Genomic DNA, 22,466 nt, shown 5'->3' with positions numbered 1-22,466 from the left:
CCCACAATACACACTCGTATACAGCACATACACACAACCCCTACAGCTTACAACCCTATTATGACCCCATTGCACCAATGGGGAAAGTGAGGCTCATGGGGTTTATGAGTTATTCAAGGGTAGATCTTCGCTCTCTGGCCTGTTGGGACCAGACCTGGGATCTCCTCCTTCCTGCTCGGGCGCGTTTTCCGATTCACTCAGTGACAATGGGTGTGGACTTCCTTAAAGTATTCACCTGGGAAGCTTCTCAGTTAGTTCAACAATGCCGTCGTTTCTCCAAATATTTTCATTTTTTCAAAGTGAAGGTATCTTTTTTAAGCAGAAAACCAATATATGCTTTTCTCCTCAAATATTTCTAGAAAAGCCCTTTAAAACAAGTCAAAAATTAGTTTTGTTTTCATTTTTGACCAAAGCAGAATTTTCTGGCCTCAGTTTTCCTTATCTGTAAAATGGGTGTGTCAGGAGAGGTCAGACGTTGTCACTGTGGGTCTGTGACACCCCACTGATGAGCTTCAGGAGATCCGGGAATCTTTGGAAATCGTGAAAATTACCTGTCTGCACATTTTTTTTCTGAGAAGAGGGTCGATAACTTTTTCAGAATATTATAGTTCTGTGACCTCAAAGTATTTCTCCATCATTGTGCCAGATATTCTTTAAGGGTTCTCCCAGAGGAATTGTGTTTAAATCTTTATGAAACGTCGGCAGGTACCATAAACCTGAGGACCAACAATTACTTTTTAAGAGTTGCAGTAGGAGAGTGGGGAAGAGACGATATATCTTGTATATTTTATAGCCAACATTTGATAGTCATATCACTTAACAGGGATTTTAGTTGTTAAAACACAATGCTGGTGCGAGCTTACCATAATGGGGATTTCATCCCCTGCTGGGGGGAGCATCAGTGGGCCCAGTCTTTTGGGGATACAGTTTGACAAAGTGTATGAAGAGCTTTATGAAGATGTTTATATCTTTGATCCAGTAATTCCACTGCTGGCCTGTAACATGGGAAAATAAAGGATTATGGAAATCTATAGCATAGGAAAATGTATCATATATAAGATTATCTTGGTAGATCCCTAAAAATATTTGATAAAATCTATCCATTACTGATAATATGATGATTGGGATCTGAAAATGCATTTTTTTTGATGTAACACCCCCCCCCCCCCCAAATCTATACCAAACCAACAGCCAACTGATATTATGCCTGTTGATGCGTAGATATACTAAGGGCATTTCCACTGAATATGGGAACAAACTACTCTGTCCGTCATTATTTCAACTGCCTTAGGATTGCTCGCCAATGCAATTATAGAAGAAAATGAACTAAGGATAAATATTGGAAAGAACATGGCAAAATAATCATTATATAAAAAGATAGGAATAACTACATAGAAAATCTCACAGAATCAACTAAAAGCTACTAGAAATAATAAGAGAATTAGTAGTTCAGCTAAACTTTATCTTCTCTTTACCAACAATTACCTGGTAAGAAAATATAATAATTTTAAAAGATTTCAGTGAGAGTGGACAACAATAGTATAAATCACTTAGCAATAGTTACTTATATGTAGGATATTTTGGAATGTATTTATAAAACGTACTAAATGTTATAGAAGACCACTAAATGTGATCTAGAATGGGATGCCCAGGGTTTCTAAGCCAATTCCTGCTCATCTATAAATTTAACATTGACTTATAAATTTAACACATTTTTATGTGATAAAAATGATTCTGAATTTCATCTGTGTGAATAAACATGTGAGAACACGAAGTTCCAAGGGTGAATTTTGTGCCTACATTCTAATGCACTTAAAATTTTCTATAATGGGAATTTTTTTTATATGGTGGTACCCAAATAGCATTTATTTTTTCAAAAATCACAGAGCACAGGAAGGGAGTGGACATTATGGGTGGCCACACTGAGGTTCCCGCTGGCTCTGTGCTTTTAGCAGAGTAGGCGGTCCCAGTGTGGCGTATACCACTTCTCATGGATCACTTAGAGAATGTACAGAAATTGCCCATCACTTCCTTCCAGGCTGATCTAGTCTGTGATGCTCCTGAAATGGGCGTCATTTACACAGAAGGGGTCCTCTTAGGCCTAGTCAGTGCCCCACTCCCATTTCCCCCTACAAATTTACCCAAAAGTAGCACACAGGAAAATAGAGTCCATCTCTGGGTCTGGCAACTGGCAACCAGACCTTGGCTCTGGGGACTCTGAGGCTTGCTGGCTTTGTCTTGGTCCTCACGTCTCTTCCTAGGGATGGCGTTGGGTCCCATGATTTAAGGAGGAATATAGAGACACAGTGACCCCAGGTAGTGACACTAGCTTTTAGGACAAGGGGAGACTGCCTGACATGCTACATAATAACTCAACAATTCAGAGTCAAAAAATCACAGAAATCCAAATCTGAAAATGTTCTAAGACGTCTAGATCCTTCTGGTGCGTGTTTCCCCACAGCGTTCATTCACTGCTGTTTGCACACCTAGAAGGGGTTAAGCATGAGTGCTGTGCAATTTTCCAGTTGTGTTTATTGACTTATTTATCGTCATTCTCTCACTAAAATATAGACTCCATGTAGGCAGGGACTTCGTCTTGTTCACTGCTCTGTCTTCAGTGGCTTCCACAGTGCCACGCATGTGGTGGTGCCCCAGTGGATATTTATTGAATGAATAGAGATGAAAAAAAAATGGTTACTACCCCCAGGAGCTCACATTTCAGTGGGAAAAAAAGGGGAATGAAATCATTGCAGTGCAAGGTGATAGTTCTCTAGTGAGAATGTGCACAAGTTGCAAAGAAATATAAGTTCTGCAGGGGCTGTCAGAGGAGGCCTCATCATCTGCTTCTTGAAGAAAGGGTGAACGTTTGCTGGATGAATAAGGTAGGGGAGGATGTTCCTGGGAGAGAGGTGTTATGGGCTGAACTGTATCTCCCCCAAATTCATGTATGGAAATGCTGACCCCCAGGACCTCAGCAGGTGGCTGTACCTGGAGATAGAGTCCTTAGAAAGGTAATTAAGGTTAAATGAGGTCATTAGGGTGGACCCTAATCCAACATGACTGATGTCCTTATAAGAAGAGAAGATCAGAGTGCAGACACACACAGAGGGAGGACCCTGTGAAGACACATGGAGAAAACGGCCATCCACAAGCCAAGGAGAGAGGCCTCAGAAGGAACCAATCTGCTGTCACCATGACCTTGGGCTTCCAGCCTCCAGAACTGTGAGAAAATAAATTCCTATTCTTTAACCCACCCGGTCTGGGGTACTTTGTTATGGAAGCCCTAGCAGACTAATTCAAGAGCATAGCATGTGCAAAAGTATGGAGGTGGGACACAATGTGTCTTCTTTGGGGACGCTGAGTCTTTTGGTACACCTATAGTAAATAGTTCTAGGAAGAGGGCTGGCTGGTAAAGAAAGAAAGAAGGGCAGGGGGTGTCAGACTCATATGCCTACATGCATGAAGCAGGCCTGGTGCAGGACAATAGGGAGTGGTGGGGTCTGTGGTGAACCGGAGAGCACAGGCACCATAGAAAGGGAGCAGGTGTGTGTTGATTCTGGCTGATCGATGCCATGTGGGAATGGGGGCCACGTGTTGCCAGAATTCCCTATTTTTCAAGGTAAGTCAGAAATCTGAGTTTTTATGTATAATCTTCTGACTTTTAAAAGTTGGCACTTTAATATTTTAAACTCTGTGTGGACAAAAAAAGAAATATATGGGCTCGATGAAGCCCGTGGGCTGCTAATTTGTAGTGTCTGAGCTAGCTAAAGACTGATGCGTAAAGGATGTTGCACACATGCCAAGGAATTTCAATTTTTCCTGTTCGGCAGGGGGAACGGTTGGTGCATCTTGAGCGAGGTGAGTGACTTGAACTCACATTGGCGGTGCTTTAGGGGCGGGGCCTGGGATGCCTTTTCCTGAAGGGCCAGATAGTAGCTATGTTTTCCTTTGTGGGTCACACAGTCTCTTGCAACTCCTCAACTCTGCCCTTGTAGCATAGAAACAGCCATAGACAGTATGTAAGCAAATGGCCATGGCTTCGTTCCGATAAAACTTTATTGACAAAGACAGATGAAGGGCCAGATTTGGTCCATGAGCTGTGGTTTGCTGATCTCTGGTTTAGAGGGCTGGAGACTCGAACTAGGCGGATGAGTTGAGAGAACAGCCTGGGTAAGAGATGAGCTGAGGAACTGACGTGCTGATCGATGAGTCAGTGAGGGAGAGAGGAAGAAGAACCATAGATAATGAAAAGGTTTCTGCCTTGACTGAGGGGGTTGGCTGGAACGCCTCCAGTACCCATGACTCCCCAAGCCAGCTATGCCACTTTGGGGTGACCCTGATGCATCTCTTCTTCCTGTGCAACCTGACATCTTAGAAGGAGCTTCCTCTATCACAGGTGTCCCTGGAATCGTCTTGCCCTGCTGCCACAGCTGAAATGGAAAACTTCTTTCCATCCAGAGCAGAGGCAAGGAGAAAGTTTAATATCTGTTGCCTTCAGGTTATTACACAGTCTCTGGCCCCTAGTCTTGGGATATGAAAACGGGTCTCCAAACAATTAGAGTAACGAGGCTCTCTGTGGGGATCAGGGCGTCCTATGGCTTGGGATGTCAATTACTGAATCTCTGCAGGTCCCCGCTTTGCAGAGCAGTGCGGAAAAAATGCCCTAAATTGTACTCTGAGCAGAGGTGGCACGGCCAGGCCTGAAGTGCATCCGCCAGGCTCCAGTCCGTGCCTGCAAAGCCAGGAGCCCACTTTGATGTGCTCCAGGTGGCCCCTGGAGCCACTGCGGGGCACCAGGGGATGCTGGATTCTCTCTCTCCTCTCGACCAGAGCCCCACAGATGCCTCGCGGAAGCGGGAGTGCTGAGGAGGGTGAGGACCAGGGCCTGTTATGGAGCTAATGAATTCTGCTCACAGGTTTACAGTGTCTGCTGCAGCTGCTGCTGAGAGGTGTGTGCAAAATGGTCCCTGGGCAGTTAACAGGGAAGAGATGGGAGGATATAGGGCCTGGAGTATAGGGGGCGGGGCTGCCTCTGACTTTGAAGACAGTGGCAAGACAGGAGTTGAGACAGCAACCTGGAGGATGAGAAGGAATCTTTGTGAGGATCAGACAGTATTTATTCTGAGACCCACCAGGTCTAATTCTGTAGCCAGAGGTGAATGAGACCTTGAAAATCCAAGAGCCTGATAAGGAAGATTCAAAGAGTGCAAGGAAGGAGGCTCATCCTTTGGGCTCTGTGGCAGAAACTGAACTGGGGCTGTTCATGTGTGGTTTATCATTGACTCCTCCTAGCACCCCAAGAACTGGGTATTATCAGGGAGGTGATGTATTAATTTCAACTGTTAGTCATGCTCTTGGCTTCATCTTTTGTTTTTCCTACCTTTTTTTCCTGTTGTACCTAATTTTCTCACTTTTAAAAAATTATATTTGTAGCTGGGGGTCAAAATAAATCTAAGTTGAGGCCTGGGTGTGTGGGTCCGTAACTTCAGCTGTCTTTGTGCAGAGGTTTATTTTGTAGAGGGAAGGGTTCTTCGAAGAGGAGGTTCTGGGTACTGGGGCTGGCACGGGAGATTCCAGGTCTTCCAGAGGGACCCTGGGATGCTGCTTCTCAGCCCCATGCCATAACTAGGTCTGGATTCTCAGGAGGATGAAGGTTCTTTGTATAAACTGAAGGGGGTGTTGTGGGAATCGATTCCAAGCAGAGCTGCTGTGGGGCCAACATGACAAAGTACAGCACCTCTACTGGTGAACCACGGGGTGGGTCCACTCAAGGACCCCGGATGGGGAATCACACCATTCAGCTCCCCAGGGGTTTTAGGTGGGCCAGTTATATCAGAGACAATCAAGATTTCCTCCTCTTCGCAGGAAAGCTGAGCATCCTTGCCACATCCCTTCACAGACAGCCCAATCCACCTCCCGTTGACTGAGCTCCAGGTGTGGGACACTGAAAGAGACACATTCCATGTGGTCTTCGGGGAGGCCGTCATGGGCTGGCCAGAGAGAGAGGAGCTCTGTCTAAAGCCAGAGGATTAGAACAGCTCAAGTGGTCAACTGTGGGGCTGGAGAAGGCTTCCTGGTGGAGGAGGGGTCTACCGCTCTGGGACTTATAGAATAGGCAGAGTGTAGATGGCCCGATGGGGGATCATTCCAGGTGGGGGCACAACTTGGAGGGGAGAACAGTGAGGCAGCTGGCCTGATGGAGGTGAGGTGGGGCAGGTGGATCCATTCATGGTTCCTCCCTCTGCACGTGCTCTGTCCTACATAACTGTGGAACTCCTTGCACCAAAACATGTATATTTCCCTGCCCCATAACTTCCGGTTTGGCCACGTGGACTGCCTTGGCCCATAGAATAAGGTGAGAGTAACAGCATGCCAGTCCTGGATTCTGAGCCTTGAGGGGCCTCACCTGTTTCTGCCTGCTCTCTTGTGTCTCTGCCGTCGCCACGAGAAGCATACACCTGGGCTGATCTCCTGGAGCCACAAGAGGATGACACTCATGGAGCAGAGCCAGCTAGCCCAGCCAAGCCCAGATTAAATCAGCCAGCCCAGCTAGCCTGCATCAGGCGAACTGCAGATGTCCGAGCTATGTAGCTTCTTATTGTTGTACACTACTGAGATTTTGTGCTTGTGACACAGTAATAAGTAGGCTTGTAGCCGTAGTTAGCTCTAACCGTAGTTGGGGGAGTGAAGGAATTCACTGGCATCGCCTACTTCTGAAAGGATGCACTTGCTTCTAAAGTCTGTGTGCACATGTTTGGGGCTACTTATGTCAGCCTCTTTTCCCTTCCAGTTAAAGCTTCCCCAGAGAGAGGAAGTGATTTCCTCAAGGCCACACAGCGGGCAGTAGAGTCAGGGCGAAGGCACAGCGCCCCTTATCTCCAGGCCAGAGTCCGTTGCACCACATGACCCTCCTGTTCTGCATGTCCACCATGCAGAGCGTGGTCTGGAGGTCAGGAAAAGTTCCTTGCAGGTTGGTGAGGTCTCAGGGTCCCGGAGACACCAATGCTCAGCTATTATCCAGATTGATGTGGCCATTTGCCGTAACATTTAGGAACCTCTCCATCAAATAAATGGCTGGAGAGGCTCCTGACACTTCCAGTATAAAAGAAAGAGAAGCCATATTCTGCAGCTTTACGAGGTTGCCCGAACAAGACCCTTTAAAGGGATGGGTGTGAGCTGAGGCTCTGTGGCTGAATTGGTGTGCTTTTCGGCCCAGCACCCCTTCAGAGAGTCCTACGTGTGGTTCCGTAGGATAGGGGCAGGGACAGCTAAGCACATAGCCATCTGTCCCTGTGACTCACCCACTCTGATCCTTAGTTTCCTTCACCTTGCGGATGAGCAGCTGTGTTATCTGCATTACGTCATCCAATGGACTTCCATTATGACGATGGAAGGAAAAGGTGGAAAGAGGATCTGGAGAGAAAATAGGGTTGGTGTAAGGCTGGGGGATTCCCTCACTTCCCTTCTTTCCTTTCACTCCACTATTCTGTCTTCTCTTCCAGAATTCTGTCATTCTGGTGAGTTTCCCTCAAGGATCATGTCAGCTCGTGTTCATTTCACCTCCGAAGCGTAGGCCTAGTGGGGTCACCAAGGGAGCTTTTAATAGAACACCATTTCCTTCTCTTTTCTGCATCTAAGCCTCTTCTTCTCTATGCAACTACCCCTTAAACATTCAAATGCCCTCCAGCCTTGCCCATCCTCCAAACAAAAATAGTTCCTAGCTCCACTTCTTGGTGGTTACTGGTTCTTGGTCCCTATTCACTGTCAAGTTCCTTGCACTAGTTGCCCACACACCCAGCACTCTCTTCTTACTCGATTCCAACCATGGAGATCAGTTCTTTGAACATGCCAGTCACTTTCCCGCCTTTGGGGTCTGGCCAAGCTATTCTTGTTTCTTAGAATATTCTTTCACCCTGGGTCTCACCTGCTTGCCCCTTATCTGTCAGCTCCCAGTTCAAGTTTCATTCTTCAGAGCGCCGCTTCCTTTACTCTCCCCATCAAAATTAGATCCCCACTGTTTCTCTTTCTCGTAGCACGCTGGTCTTTCTTCTTCAAATTTCCATGGCAATTTGAAATGACATATGTTGGAATGTACCGATCTGGAGTTAGATGAATTAAGATAAGGAGAAATTATTAGGTTAAGCAATAAGCGTGGCTATGTATCCTGTAAACAAGAGTGGCATTGTATAGTGGTTTCAGAGTGTAGGATCTTGACAGCCGGAGTTCAAATTCAAACTCTATCGCTTACTGTGTGACATTGGGCGAATCATTTCACCTCTTTGTGACTCAGTTGCTTAATCTGGAGAATAGGGAAGTTAATAACAATACCTACCACTAGAGTTATTTTGAAGTTTAATGAGTTAGTATTTGCAAAGTGCTAAGACCACTGCCTGGCACACATCAAGTGTTTGCTTATAATAATTATCAGTAGGAAGTGAGTTATAACTGGGAGAGACTGTATGTGTTAGGGAATATTTTGTATATTTTATTTTGCTATTATAAACAGCATGTATTGAATCAGTAGAATTAGGCAATCGATGGTCAAGAAGACTCAGTCTTTGCCAGAGAGAGACTTGGAGACCCAAGCATGAGACAGAGGAAGAGATGTTTCAGTTTTGGCATTTTCACAATCACAAGACAGAAAATCACTGGGGGGGTTCTGGGGGAAGTTTTCTTAGAGAACAGTAATGGAGATCATTGGAAAAGTTTGAATCAGGGACCTAAAAGGGATGCGTTGAGTTTTATTTGCAAGAACTTCTTGGTGGTGGTGCCTGCCTATTATTTCTTCTATTAGCGTTGTTGTAACCAGCGTCTATAAGTGGAATGTTTGCGAGTTCACATTGCTTCACTTGTCCTCCCTCTTGGCACTGATCCATGGAGGAAATCCTTGGCCGAGTTATGACGGAGGTCGTTATAGTGGCTTCGGTGAGTTGCCCGGGTTACTAGCCATTGTGACATTCTTTCACCTTGACTGCTTTCTTTTCTTCTTTCTGGATCACCGAAAAGGATTGGCCCACCTGGAGAGATTTAGGATATGAAGTCAACATCTTAGAACAACGAACAGGATCAAAGGATGTGTCCTGACCACAAACCCTTCCTTATGGAGGGAAACTCTGGGCTTGGAGACAGAGGGATCTCCAGGAATTATAGGTAGGAGAAGAGAATCCAGGAAGGGGGAAGAGCATAGTCAAAGGCCCTGTAGTAGGAATGAGCATGACAATCAAGGAGCTGAAAGCCCAGCACAGCTGGGCAAAGAGGGTTGGCGAACACATACGGAGATGGGGCTGGACAGCAAGGTCCTCAGTTGTGACATCCTGGGATAGCAAGAGAGGGCCACCTCATGGAGACTCCTTTAAACACTTCTCCTAGGTTTAAATTTGAGAGTGGGAAAGGAAATATTTTGCAAAAGATTTAACCATGTCCAACCAAATGCCAACAGTCTCACTATCATTACTTAAATCATTACTCACTTATAAATTGGTGGTATGACTGCATTTTGCCTTACGGTGGAATTCTCCTTTGGAGTTAAATATGCCTAATAACAATTTCAGTTTTCCTTTGACATGGGAACGATTTAATATGAAATGTGCATAATAACCATGTGACAGAAAGACAGACAAATTTAAGAGAGATTGAGAGGTCGTGTGTGTATGTGTTTGGTGGTGGGGCCGACACTGGTGGGTGGCAGGGGTGGTTTGGAAAACCTGACTCCACAGAGCTCAAGAGGGTAGAAATAATTCCCAGCCTCAATTCTACAACCTTAGAAGCCTCTTGACTCACAAGTGGCAAAGAGAGAAAAGACGGAGGAGCTGAAGGACTCTCTCACATCCTTGCTATTCTAGCTGTGATCCACACACCAGCAGCAACGGCCTCAGCTGGGGGTTGTCAGGAATGCAGAATCTCAGTTCCCATCTCTGACTGGCTGAATCAGAATCTGCATTTAGCAAGATCTCCAGATGATCCGTATGCCTAGTAAAGTTTGAGAAGCGCTGTCTTACAAGACCACGGTGAAGTGGGGGAGGCGGAAAAGATCTGTTTGATTTAAACGGTGAACGTTATGAGGGCTTGTCAGTACGGTGTAGACTTCCGAGTTAGACAGACTTGGACTTCAATCCTGATGCCCCCATCTGCCTTGGGAGAGTCCCTCAGCCTCTTTGACCTCAGCTTCCGCACACGTTGAACGGGGATAATAGAACTTATTGTACAGCATTACTGTGAAGATACATAAGAAAGTATAAGTAAAACATCTGGCACAAAGCTGGGCATCAATAAACGCTAATTTTGTTGTTCTTTCCCCAAGACCCTGAGGATTGTCCTTTCTGAATAGGTGAGCAATTAGGAGGCAGCTCAATGACAAAAGATAACAGACCTATTGAGGATTTTCTATGTGCCAGGCACCCTACTGACAGTGTTTTCACTAACAGATTTTAGCCTGGAGCCAGGCTGCCTGGTGTGAAGCCTGCTATGAGACAATGGCTAAGTTATATGACCTCTCTATGCCTCAGTTTCCTCATCTGTGACATGGGCATAATAATGCTTCCTATCTTGGAGAGAATGATATGAGTGATACACACATGTTTAGCGCTTAATGAAGAGTCTAATATGTAGTGAGCACTGAATAAACATTGGCTATTACTAACACACTTATTCTATCCTCGTTGCAGCCACTGGAGGAGAGCATCATTACCCCTATTCCATAGCTGATAAACCTTGAGTTAAGGAAGTTGCCTAGGACCTCCCGGCTGGTAAATGATAGAGCCAGGATCTGAACCCACATCTCTTAGCCTCAGAGACCGTGTACCCCGTCAACTCATAGTTCTGTTCTCCCAGATTCAGAGGCCAGGAGAGTAACCCTGCAGCCAGACCAGCTGCCCCAGGAGTTGCTCACTGCTTCCTTCCTTCTTGTAGTAAAGGCAAAACCAAATGGAACTGGAAGAAATCAAAGCACCAGCCCCAGGAAGCGGAAAGGCAGACTCTCAGAGCGCTCCTGGCCGTATTTAATGCATCCCTTTGAGACGCTCCGCTCCTAACCTGTCAAGGGCAATTTGGAAACGTGTGCTCACAGAGGTGAGTGTGGGCTTCTCCCTGACACTGTCTCTTCTGTTATATATAGAGTGACAGCCACACAGACTCAGCCAGGGCATGACTTATTTATGGGGTGGTCCGGCCCCAGCTCAACTAATCTTCAGTGCTTGCGATGGACTTTACTAGAAAAAAGGGAATGTGCGATTTGGGGAGAGAATTATTTTTTCCGTATGTTCATTAAGAAAAGGGAATATACCAGTTACCACTGGAATGAAAGAAATATTTTAAATTAAAATTTCAGATTAAAGTATATAAAGGGAACTTGTAGTAAATTGGAAACTATGAGTCTTTGGTTCCATGTAGCTCAGTGTGCCTCTCAGATTCCCACCCTGTCTCTGCATCTTACAGCTGAGTGACCTTGGCTGAATTGCTTCACCTTTCTGAGCCTCAGTTTCCTGACTAGCAAGGCTGCATCCTGGTGGTTCTGGGAAGATTAGACGAGACAACACGTAGAGAGCTTAGTGCAAAACCTGGTAGAAAGTAGGTGCCTAATGACTATTTGCTATTGTTAGTAACAGTTGCGGTCTTGGCTTTGTGACCTGGGGTAAGTGAATTCCTTTTTCAGTGCCTTTTTAAAAATGAGAAGGTGGGGTAAGATTATTTTTAGGTTCCTTCTAAATCAGCCATATTGCATATTTTTCTTCTTAAGTCCCTGCGTCTTGTGTCCTTTCGTGGATGGAGGAAAGAATCCATCTGAATGGAATCCATCTCTGCTTATCTCTATCATCTATCTCTCTATCATTATCTCTCTCTCTTCCTATCATCCATCTATCTCTCTCTCTCTCTCTCTCTCTATCTATCTATCATCCATCTATGTCAGTTGCCCATTCCATAAGGACAAAGGAATAATAGGAAAAAGTTTCAAAAGCTTCCCATTCCTTGCAAGTAAGCAGATGTAAACTTGCCATTTGGGTGGATACTGAGTTTGTAAGACATTCTCTTCTCCACGTATTACAACCTTTGTAAGCACAGTAGAGATCTTGACCTTGGCTTAATTGTGGGGTATTTCACAGTTGTTTGACTTGCCCTCCCTCTGTCTTTGTTTATGGACAGTTTGAAAGGAGCGGGCTAAATCTAAGGAAACCCACCTTCCTGACAAACTGGCTCATGAAATATCTCAAGTCTAGCTTTTTTTCCCCCTTAGACCAACATCGTGAGATAAAATACTGATTACTAACCCTTTAAAAGTAGGTATATTGCCTAAACTATTTTAATGAATTTCAGTGAAATTTATTCTGTAATAAGAACTAATGGAGAGATGTAATTTCCATGAGTAATAGTTATTACGAATATTATTATGCTCCCTAGGGGAGAGAGAGTGGGGAGGAGAGAAAAGAGAGAGAATGAGAATAACTCAAACCTGAGAGTGTGTTCTTTATAAATGACGGTAATTATTCCTGGCTTTTGAATGCTGCTCTGAGACATCCCAAGCACCCCCACGCAACCTTCCTTATTTCATCCTCACGGCCACATTGTGAAGGTCAAGCGATTTTCCCATTATACAGATTGGGAAGCTGAGGCTCTGAGAGGCTTGCCCAAATACTCATGTCTCTGCTGATTGAAGAACCAGGGTTCCCACTTAGTTTTCTAGACTCCAGTTCAGTGTTCTTTAAACCATAACACAGCCCTCCCAGCATAAACCCAGTGCAATGGTTTACACACTGTTTCCCTCACCCCAGTGCCCTGGAATCGTTGAGAAGTGAATTATTCGGCAGACAAAATATCCACAGTAACCGAGAACTGCCCCAAAGAACATGCTCTTATAGCTAATTTTCAGAAAGTTGGAACACACTCTGTAGGGAAAAAAAAATCTTCTTTTGATTCGGAGAGCACTTAAGATCTTAGAAGGCCTGAGCATCTTGTGGTTGAGAGCATCAACCGTTCTTTTAAAATACCAAGAAAACTTTCTGCTTGTTTTGGGTTCCCCGGTTGCTTGTATTCTGAATAAGCAGATGTTTGCTGAACTTATGCTGCACTCAAAGCAAATTGTCTTGTTTTGCAGAGAAAGCCTCTTCGCTTTCTTCATTTCCCTTGTGCTTTTCCAGTTTCTTGCTGTGTTGGCATATGTATTATTCTAGAGCAGCGAGATTTATTAATTCATTGATTATCTAGTTCAGTCAACTACGTTAAGCAGGAGGATTTATGACTAAATGCTCTGAGAGAATTTCGCGTGGCCTGCCCATCTCTTGGGTGAAAGATCAGAGATGCTGAGAGCAGCTCGCTTAGCTCAGGGAAACCAGCATGGCGGCTTTTGTTCCCAGGCAGCACCTTTGGAATTCTATCCAGGGTTCTCCAGGCCATGAATTCTGGCCACGTGCCCACCCACCTCCTCTAGGAGAGGTAGGAAGGAAGAAAAGAGGGGAAGAGAGAGAGGGAGATGAGAGAGAGAGACGGAGAGAAAGAGAAAAAGGAGAGCGATGAGAAGAAGAAGAAGGTGAAAGAGGAGGAGGAGCAGGAGGAGGGAGAGGGAGTCCGTATGCGGGGCAGGGATGCGTAGCATCTTCTCCTCAGCTTCCTCCAAAGGCCTTTGTCCTTCCAGCTGGGTGTCCTGCTTTGCATTCACAGCAGGTCTGTCTACAGGACTTTGTGTGCAGACAGACGGTGGTTGTTATGCAGCGGTTACATCCTGTGGTGCGAGGGTAGTTCCTAGGTGGATATATGTTGTCTAAATAAATTTGCTCATCACTTCAGCTGCAAGGGAAGAAAGGACTGCATTTCCTGAACGAAACCGCCTCTATTTCCCATTCCTCCCGCCCCGCCCCCGCCCCTTTTTGGTAAGGCCTCTGTTTGTTTGCCCGTTTGTTTGGTCAGTCTGACAGTCTGTTGGTCTAGGATGAGGGAAGTAGGGAGGGTGTAAGAGACTTTGAATTCGGTCCTGAAAAGAGAATAAATGTTAAGCCTAAATAGCATTTTGGGAACTGCAGAGGAGGGCATTCACATATGCAACCCAAGGAGGGGCCACCTGCCTTGCGTCTTAGCTACTCAATTGCCAGTGTTGAGTGGGCCAAGAAAAAAGGAGCTGGGGGCTCGATTAAGCACAAATAAGGAAGAGGAAAGACTGCAAGGAAGATTTCCTAGAGGCTCCTGACTCTGAATTCTAGCAATAAACGTGGAGCGCTCTCTGGGCTCTCTGGACATCACTCTCCATTCGTCCAACCTCACGGAAACAAGAAGGTGGTTGCTTATATTAGAGCCGCGTCTCTGGGAGCACAGGACACTCTTGGGTGGTTCCTGGGCGGAACTTAAACAACTTCCAGGGCTTTATGTTTATTTTAATGACTATTAGGAGAGGAAATAGAGCCAGCACATCGAACCCCTGTTCTCAGCAGTAATATAAAGTTTCCTTTGAAAAGAAATTAAATAAAAATGCAGGATCTGTTTGAAAAGAAATATTAAGCAAATAATAGAGCAGGGAATGGAGCAATATGACAGAAGATTGTGAAGGCAGTATTTCCTCCCGCTGTGTTTAGGGAATCAGCTTGTCTTGGAGATGTGCTGGGCCACCACTTCTGCTGTAGACAATAAAAGATATTTGCTTTCTACCATCCCTGGAGGATGCAGTAGGAGCCCTACACCTATGTTTAGCCAGCAACGTGCTCCTCCCTAGGACCTTGAATCTAGAGCTGCTGACACAAACACGCGGGCTGTGGGGGAGGTAGAGACTCTCTCACTGGACTTTCCTCAGGATAACACTTTAGCTATCATTTTGGCCGTCTAGTTTCTGCTGATTCTTTCCCATTTTCAAAGTCTAATTTTCTATTTCCTCTCTGACTCTGTGAGTTATTGGGCACTCTTCTGATAATCCCTTTTCTATTTAAGTTAACTAGAGTCCATTTCGGTTGTTTGTAACTTGGAACCCAATACCAGGAGTTGGTGTCTACCTAGTGCTTAATGGCACAGATTCTGGAATCAGGCTACTGGGGTTCAAATCCAGGGTCTGCCCCTTACTAGCTGTGGGCCTTTAGACAGATTTCCTTTTTAAGCTTCTGCTTACCTGTCTGTAAAATGGGGATTCTCCCAGTGTCCACTGCATAGAGTTTCAAGTGAATTAAATGAGATAAACGTCTAAAATGGAGTCTGCCACAGGCAAGCATTTAACAAATGGTAGCTATTACATTGACCATATTTGGCATCATGGACAAGAAAGATTTATTTTAGACCCTCTGTGCCCACAGACAATAGAACATTGTCTATTTCCCTTCAGTAGGACTTTCTGCAGGAAGAGAGCTTTGTCTGGTCCACTGATCTATTCCAAATGCCAAGAACGGTGCCTAGCACAGAAGGGGTGCGCCATAAACTAGCGTTAAAGAAGGGACGAAAGAGAAAGGACTAGTCTGATTTCTAAATCTCTCTCTTTAACTCTGCTTTGGGTTTTTGGGCGGGAGAAGCTAATGTCTGGATGAAAAAGAGAATTCAGGCTAGCTAGCTTTAATTAAAATACATACTCTTTGGGGGAAGGGAAGCCCCTCTTTTCTTCCTTCTACTCCTAGTCTTCTTTTTTCTCACCAAACGCGCCTTCTTTACTGTTAGTTCATCTCCCTTTCTCCCTCTGTGTTCCCAGTCACGCAGTAGAATCTTGTACATACTCGGAGGGCTGTCATCAGGGTCTTTAGTTAGCTGAATAATGGGACAAACCAATGTGAAAACCTCATATTTAGGACAGTCTTTTGTCTAAGCCTGCCAAAACTGCCCATTCTATTCGCTGGAAGAGGATTTATGCAAATAAGGCTGTTGTCACAATGATTAGAAACAGGAGTTCTGGCATCAGACAAACCTGGTTTTTAAACCTTTCTATTACCCACTGGTGTGGTGACTGTTGGGAATTCATTTCACCTCTTTTACGCCTTGCTGTTCTCATCTGCAAAACAGGGATCATGGTGGTACCCACCCTCCTAGGGAAGTTATGAGCCTTAACTATGATGGTGTAGCTCCTGTGTATCCTGGGTACTGTGGGTTGATTGGAGCACTCAGAGAGAGGTACTGTTGTTATTAACATCTTCCTCGGTCATCTCCTCCAACCCCTTTCCAAGGATAAAGGGAGAGTGTTTCTATTTCTAATGGCCAAATGCATCTTGGGGAATTCGTTGTTTAGGACAATTTTAAGGGGACAAGAATTTTGATGCCTTCTCCCTTCCACTCCATACGGACACTTTATTTTGTTAGTTTCATTTGTATTGCCTCTTTTCTGTGATCCCCCACCATCCACCCCCCCCCCCATTTTTGACAGAAGGGAGTTTTCTTATCCAATTAAAGCATTTCTGACCAAAGCCTTTGGTGGCAGCAAAATGACATGCTTATCTGTATTATTCAATAGGAATTCTCAACTTCTGGGGAAAATCTGATGATTCTATTAATCATACCCGGGAACGAGAGTAAGCGATGAGTGAAAACCCTTAGGGATCACAGAAAACAGGCTTAGCTCTTTGTGTTGAGGGGCAGAGGATATCCTCCAGGATTCTACTGATGTGGGGCTCCGGCTGTGCTCCTGGCTAGAGTTTCACCTTTCCCTCCATCCTTTTTGCTCTCCTCTCTTTGCTTTTTCCATCCCCTCTTATGTTTTTTTTTCACTTCCTCAATGACATTATTCTTCATGTACAAGACATCTGTCTATTCTCTTCCCTCTGCCTTGAATGATTTGTCCTCGTCTTCTCCCTTCAATTAGTTAACTTTTGTGCATTCTTCAGCCATCATCCGAAAATCATTATTCTCCCAGCTTCCTTCTGGTATCGGGAGAAGGGTATAAATTAGTATCAAACAAATCAAAGAAAAAGGCAAGGAACGATTCCGATGGAGATCAAAATATCACCTTCGTTAAACTGGAAAAGCTGATGTTGGAAAATGTGGTTCGTTTCTGTGGATATGTGAGATTCTTAATACTAAGCCCAGAATTAACTAAACTCACAGGCAGTGCTGGACCCCACAAGATCCCCAGTGGTGGGCCTGCATCTGTAAAACTTAAGCATGATATGAGACCAATAGCACAGGCAACAAAAGAAAAACTAAGTTGGACTACATCAAAATTAAAAACTTCTGGGGCTGGCCCCGTGGCCGAGTGGTTAAGTTCGCGTGCTCCGCTGCAGGTGGCCCAGTGTTTCGTTGGTTTGAATCCTGGGCGCAGACATGGCACTGCTCATCAAACCACGCTGAGGCAGCGTCCCACATGCCACAACTAGAAGGACCCACAGCAAAGAATATACAATTATGTACCGGGGGGCTTTGGGAAGAAAAAGGAAAAAAATAAAATCTTTAAGAAAAAAAATTTAAAAACTTCTGTGCCTCAAAGGACACTATCAACAGAGTGAAAAGGCGACCCACGGAATGGGAGAAAATATTTGCAGATCGTTTCTGATAAGGTGTTAATATCCAGAGTATGTAAAGAATTCCTACAACTCAACAACAAACAAATAACCTGCTTAAAAAATGGGCATAGGATTTTGAATAGACGTTTCTGCAAAGAATATATACGATTGGTCAATAAGCACATGAAAAGATGCTCAACATCACTAATCACTGGGGAAATGCAAATCAAAACCACAATGAGATAACAATGATACCCATTAGGATGGCTATTCCAAAAAGAAAATAAGTGTCGGTGAGGTTGTGGATAAATTAGAACTCTTGTGCATTGCTGATGGGCATGTAAAATGGGATAGCCACTATGGAGAACAATGTGGTAGTTTCTCAAATGATTAAAAATAGAATCGCCACTTGGTCCAGTAATTTCACTTCTGGGTATATACCCAAAAGAATTGAAAGCAGGGTCTTGAAGAGATACCTAAATACCCATGTTCATAGTGGCATTATTCACAATAGCCAAAAGAGGGAAGCCACCCAAATGTTCATGGATGGAAGAACGGATGATGAAAATACGGTATATCCATACAATGGTGTATTACCCAGCCGTAAAAAGGAAGGAAACTCTGACACATGCTACAACAAGGATGAACCTTGAGGACATTTGTGCTAAGTGAATAAGCCCATCCTGAAAAGACAAATACAGTATGATCCCACTTATATGAGGTGTCGAAAGTAGTCAAACTCATAAAGACAGGAAGTAGAATGGTGGTTCCCAGGGACTAGGGGGAGGGGAGAATGGGGAGTTAGGGAATGGGTACAGAGGTTCAGTTTGGGAAGATGAAAAGGGTGGTGATGATGGTGGCACAACAAGATGAATGTACTTAATGCCACCAAATTGTGAGCTTAAAAATGGTCAAAATGGTAAACTTTCTATTACGCATATTTTGCCAAAAATAAAAACTTAAGCATGGATAAGCAAGCAAAGTGGATGTTTCTGCAGTGACTGACTCCGAAGGGAAGGAGAAAGAAGGGGCTCACCAACAGTTCCCTCCCCAACTCACCAGTGGAGGAGGGTGGAGGGAGCTCACGACTGTGTCATTAGTGGGATTCTCTCACATAGAAAGCAACGTGGGGGTGGAGAAGGGCATCTCCTCGACGCCATCCTGAAACCAGGATTGAGTGAGTTTCCCCGTTTTCCTTTTACATAGAACCCCGTATTTTTCCTGCATGGCTCTTCTCTTTGATTATAATTGTCCTTCCATTTGGGTCATCATTTAAAATATATCCCTAGCATTAGGTTGAACGATATGAAACTGCCATTCTTGTAAGTGAAAAATGGCTGAATACTGGCAATCTCATGTAGTTCCGTACTAAGTAGAGAATGAGCACCGGAAGGTCAAGATTGGGTCTGGTTTCCATAACCCATTCTACATGCAGGGCTTGGCACAGAGCCTGGCATAATGTAGAAGCTTAGCAGACATTATTATCCTTATAAACGTAAGTAACTATTCACTGAAGGAATGGAATGGAGGTCCCCGACAAATATCACAAATTAAAAGACGGAAAGCTTTAATCCTTTAAAAAAAGAAATACTGTGAAATGCCTAATGTTGAGTACTAATGTTATACTATTTAATGGCCAAATATTATTTATGACTCTCTCTATCCTGATTTTGTTGTCTTGAAAAGCATAAGGCAATAGAACTAAGATGAATTAAATATCGCTTTCTAGACTATGCAAGAATGAATGTTTTAATGAATGTATAAGAATCCATTTATGATTACCAGCTGGCTTTAAGGAATAAACATTCATTCAATCAAATGAGATTGGGGCAGACCTGCCTGTCCGCCAACATTCAGCTGGATATCAAGTCTCAAGCTAGGATTTGCACCAGTTCTGCAGGAATCCATACCCAAACATTTTACCCAAAGCCGCATCTTTGGCTTCTCTCATTGTGCCTGTTTTAATCGGGATTCAGTGTCACATTGTCCCCCATTCTATTTCAGCTGAGCTGATTTTTTGAAAGCAATATCTAGAGTTTTGAGGTGTTAGCAAGAAAGTCCACCTTGCCAATCCTCACTCGCATTTCACTGGAGTGCAGACTTAAACTTTTCCCTCTATTTTCCCATATTTTCCTATTACCTCATCTTTTCATTTTTTTATCGATGTAACATTGGTTTATAAAATTATATGAATTTCAGGTGTACATCATTATATTTCGATTTCTGTTTAGATTACATCATGTTCACCATCCAAAGACTACCTACCATCCATCACCATGCACGTGTGCCCAGTCACCTCTTTCACCCTCCTGCCTCCTCGATTCCTCTTTGATAACCACCAATCCAATTTCTGTCTCTGTGTGTTTGTTTGTTGTTGTTTTCATCTTCTACTTATGAGTGAAATCATACAGTATTTGACTTTCTCCATCTGACTTATTTCACTTAGCATAATACCCTCAAGGGCCATCCATGTTGTGGCAAATGGCAGGATTTCATCTTTTATATAGCTGAGTAGTATTCCATTGTATATATACCACATCTTCTTTATCCATTCATCCCTTGATGGGCGCTTATGTTGTCCCCAGGTCTTGGCTATTGTGAATAATGCTGCAGCGAACATAGGGGTGTAAATATCTTTAGACTTCCATGTTTTCATGTTCTTTGGGTAAATACCCAGAAGTGGAATAGCTGGATCGTATGGTATTTCTATTCTTAATTTTTTGAGGAATCTCCATACTGTTTTCATAGTGGCTGCACCAGTTTATGTTCCAGTTACCTCATCCTTTCATTTGGAGTCAAAGTTTATTTCTGGAAATGGGATTCCATTTCCATGAAAGTTTTTTCCCACAGTCTATACAGAAAAGCAGAACAGCAGACTGGTTAAAAGTGTAGGCTTTGGAATTAGACTGCTTGGGCATGAATCCCAGCTGCCACTTATGAGCTGTGTGACCTTTGGCAAGTTACTCAGGTTCTCTGTGCTTTAGTTTCCTGATTTCCAAAGTGAGGGTTAAATGGGCTAATAGGTACGAAGATCTTAGAACAGATGCTGGAATATAATTAGAGCTCTAGCAATATTAGTTGTTATTAATATCATTATTATTAATATTATCATGATGACTAATGAGATAATAACAACCACTTGAATCTTTTGGTATGAATGAAATCTTCTGGAAAGGATTCCTGGGATATCAGAGGCAAACATAAATGAATAAATACAAGATAGTCAACTAAAATACCAGAGATTTTTTTTTTTAAGAATTGGTTCTAAGAGAAAGGAGGCAGGGAGCAATTTTGAATCTCAATGACGGGAAAAGGTAGCAGGAAAAGGAAGAGAGAGAGAAAAAGAGAGAGAGGGAAAAGCTTAGTTACATGCACTCCTATGCAATGTGAGAGAAAGGCTGTGAGATGCACTATATCTTTAACGCCCCAAAGCTGTAGATACTGTTTGTAAAAAATGCATTCAATCTTAAATAGAATGGGGGGAAAAAGTGATGCTGAATCCAAATTCAAACAGGTAAAATGAGAGGAAATTCTGGGGCTTTCAGCTGGAGCAAACCTTCTGAGAAAGAAAGCACAACATTTGATATGCTGCAGGCACGCACGGAAAGATTGTGAGATGAATTCATTGAATCAAAGCAAATTAGCATTTGGAATTTGGAGCTCAGAGGTTATGAGCAAGCATTGACACAACCCATCTCTGACGGAAACATTTCCACCTAGAAATGAGGTGGCACAGAGCCATTAGGTCCAGCTCAAAGGTTCCAAGACTTCCAAGGGAAGGTGGGCTCAGTGTGATGCGTGGAAATCCCTGGGGATAAAGAAGAGAAGTTGCTCTCTGCATCGCAATAGCCCAGATCACCTTGAAGAGACTGAATGATACTCTGAGCTGCAGGAAACATGGCTGGAACCTTCCGGATAGTGATAGAAGCAAATGATAGCGATAATGATAATGAGCCTTTCCTCTGTGCCAGGCAGTGTTCTAAGCTTTTTAAATGTAGACATGACCCCATGAGCCAAGTACCACTATAAGCCCTATGTCTCAGATGAAGTCTTTCGTGGCAGCAGAATCCTAAGTTGAGCCCATGATGTCTGCTCCATGGTGTAATGCCCTGGGTGATCCTTCCCATTTACTGCGACTTGCTTCCAGTCAATAGAATATGGCAAAGGTGATGGATGGGGTATCACTTCCTTGATGAATGTTTGTTACACGGCAAGGGTGATGGGCTGTCACTCCCTTCATTATGTCATTCTGTCTATTTATAAATATTTATATTTATACTTCTACAATTCTGAGAAGACTAATCCTCATTCTCCTGCTATCCTCGAAAAAGCCACCAAGACTTCTATGGCCCCAAGAAAAGGAATTCTGCCAACAAGATGAATGAGCTTGGACTCTGATTCTTCTCCAACCAAAGGTCTATATGAGAAGGTAGCCCATCTGATACCCTGATCACAGGCTGGTGAGACCCTGAGCAGAGGGCCAGCTACACCATGTCCAGACTCCTGATCCATGGAAACTGAGATAATAAATGTATGCTGTTTGAAGCTGCTAGGTTTACAGTAATTTGTTACACAGCAATAAAAAAACAAACACATCTTTTGTCAAGGAATTAGAGCGATGGACTAGGTTCTATGATTCAGGTAATCCAATAGTCGCCCAAGAGGACCAAAGCAGAGAAGGATAAGTGAAAACAGAGTTGAGGCCCCTTCCTGGTATGGAACTACCTATGTCCAAAAAGTCTTGACTTTTCCTATGATGCCTTGGAGACATTCTGAGCTCCTTATCCTAGAGTTAGTTGTCCCACAGCACTCTGTGTTTGCCATTATACACTTGCCACGTAGTAGAACACTTGCTTATTTGTCTGTTACTCCCACTGAACTATAAGCTCAGTGAGAGCGGGGCCTGAATCTAGCATCTTCAGCATCTAGTCCACTGCATGGTCCAATAAATATTTGTTAAATGAAAATATGCACATGTGAATGAGCAAATGACTGACTGCACACTGTCAATCAAAGTATCAAAGCCTAGTGATGAAGAATGAGGAAGCTGAGATATGAAGCAACTTGCTCAAGATATCATGA

At 43.9% G+C, this 22,466-nt stretch overlaps 1 long non-coding RNA gene across 1 annotated transcript; it reads right to left on the bottom strand.

Moving 5' to 3' along the window:
- Positions 1 to 758: 758 nt before the first annotated feature.
- Positions 759 to 15,764, bottom strand: LOC138917208 (uncharacterized). Its single transcript, XR_011424910.1, has 5 exons — positions 15,531 to 15,764; positions 8,721 to 9,017; positions 7,925 to 8,099; positions 7,302 to 7,413; positions 759 to 995 (listed from the first exon to the last, which is right to left on the bottom strand). It is a non-coding gene; the product is annotated as an uncharacterized lncRNA (long non-coding RNA).
- Positions 15,765 to 22,466: the final 6,702 nt, after the last annotated feature.

The sequence above is a fragment of the Equus caballus genome, chromosome 13, assembly GCF_041296265.1.
Source record: "Equus caballus isolate H_3958 breed thoroughbred chromosome 13, TB-T2T, whole genome shotgun sequence".
In the NCBI taxonomy this organism is placed as follows: domain Eukaryota; kingdom Metazoa; phylum Chordata; class Mammalia; order Perissodactyla; family Equidae; genus Equus; species Equus caballus.
Note: the sequence above shows the minus strand (reverse complement) of the source record. Positions and strands in the feature narration are given on the sequence as shown.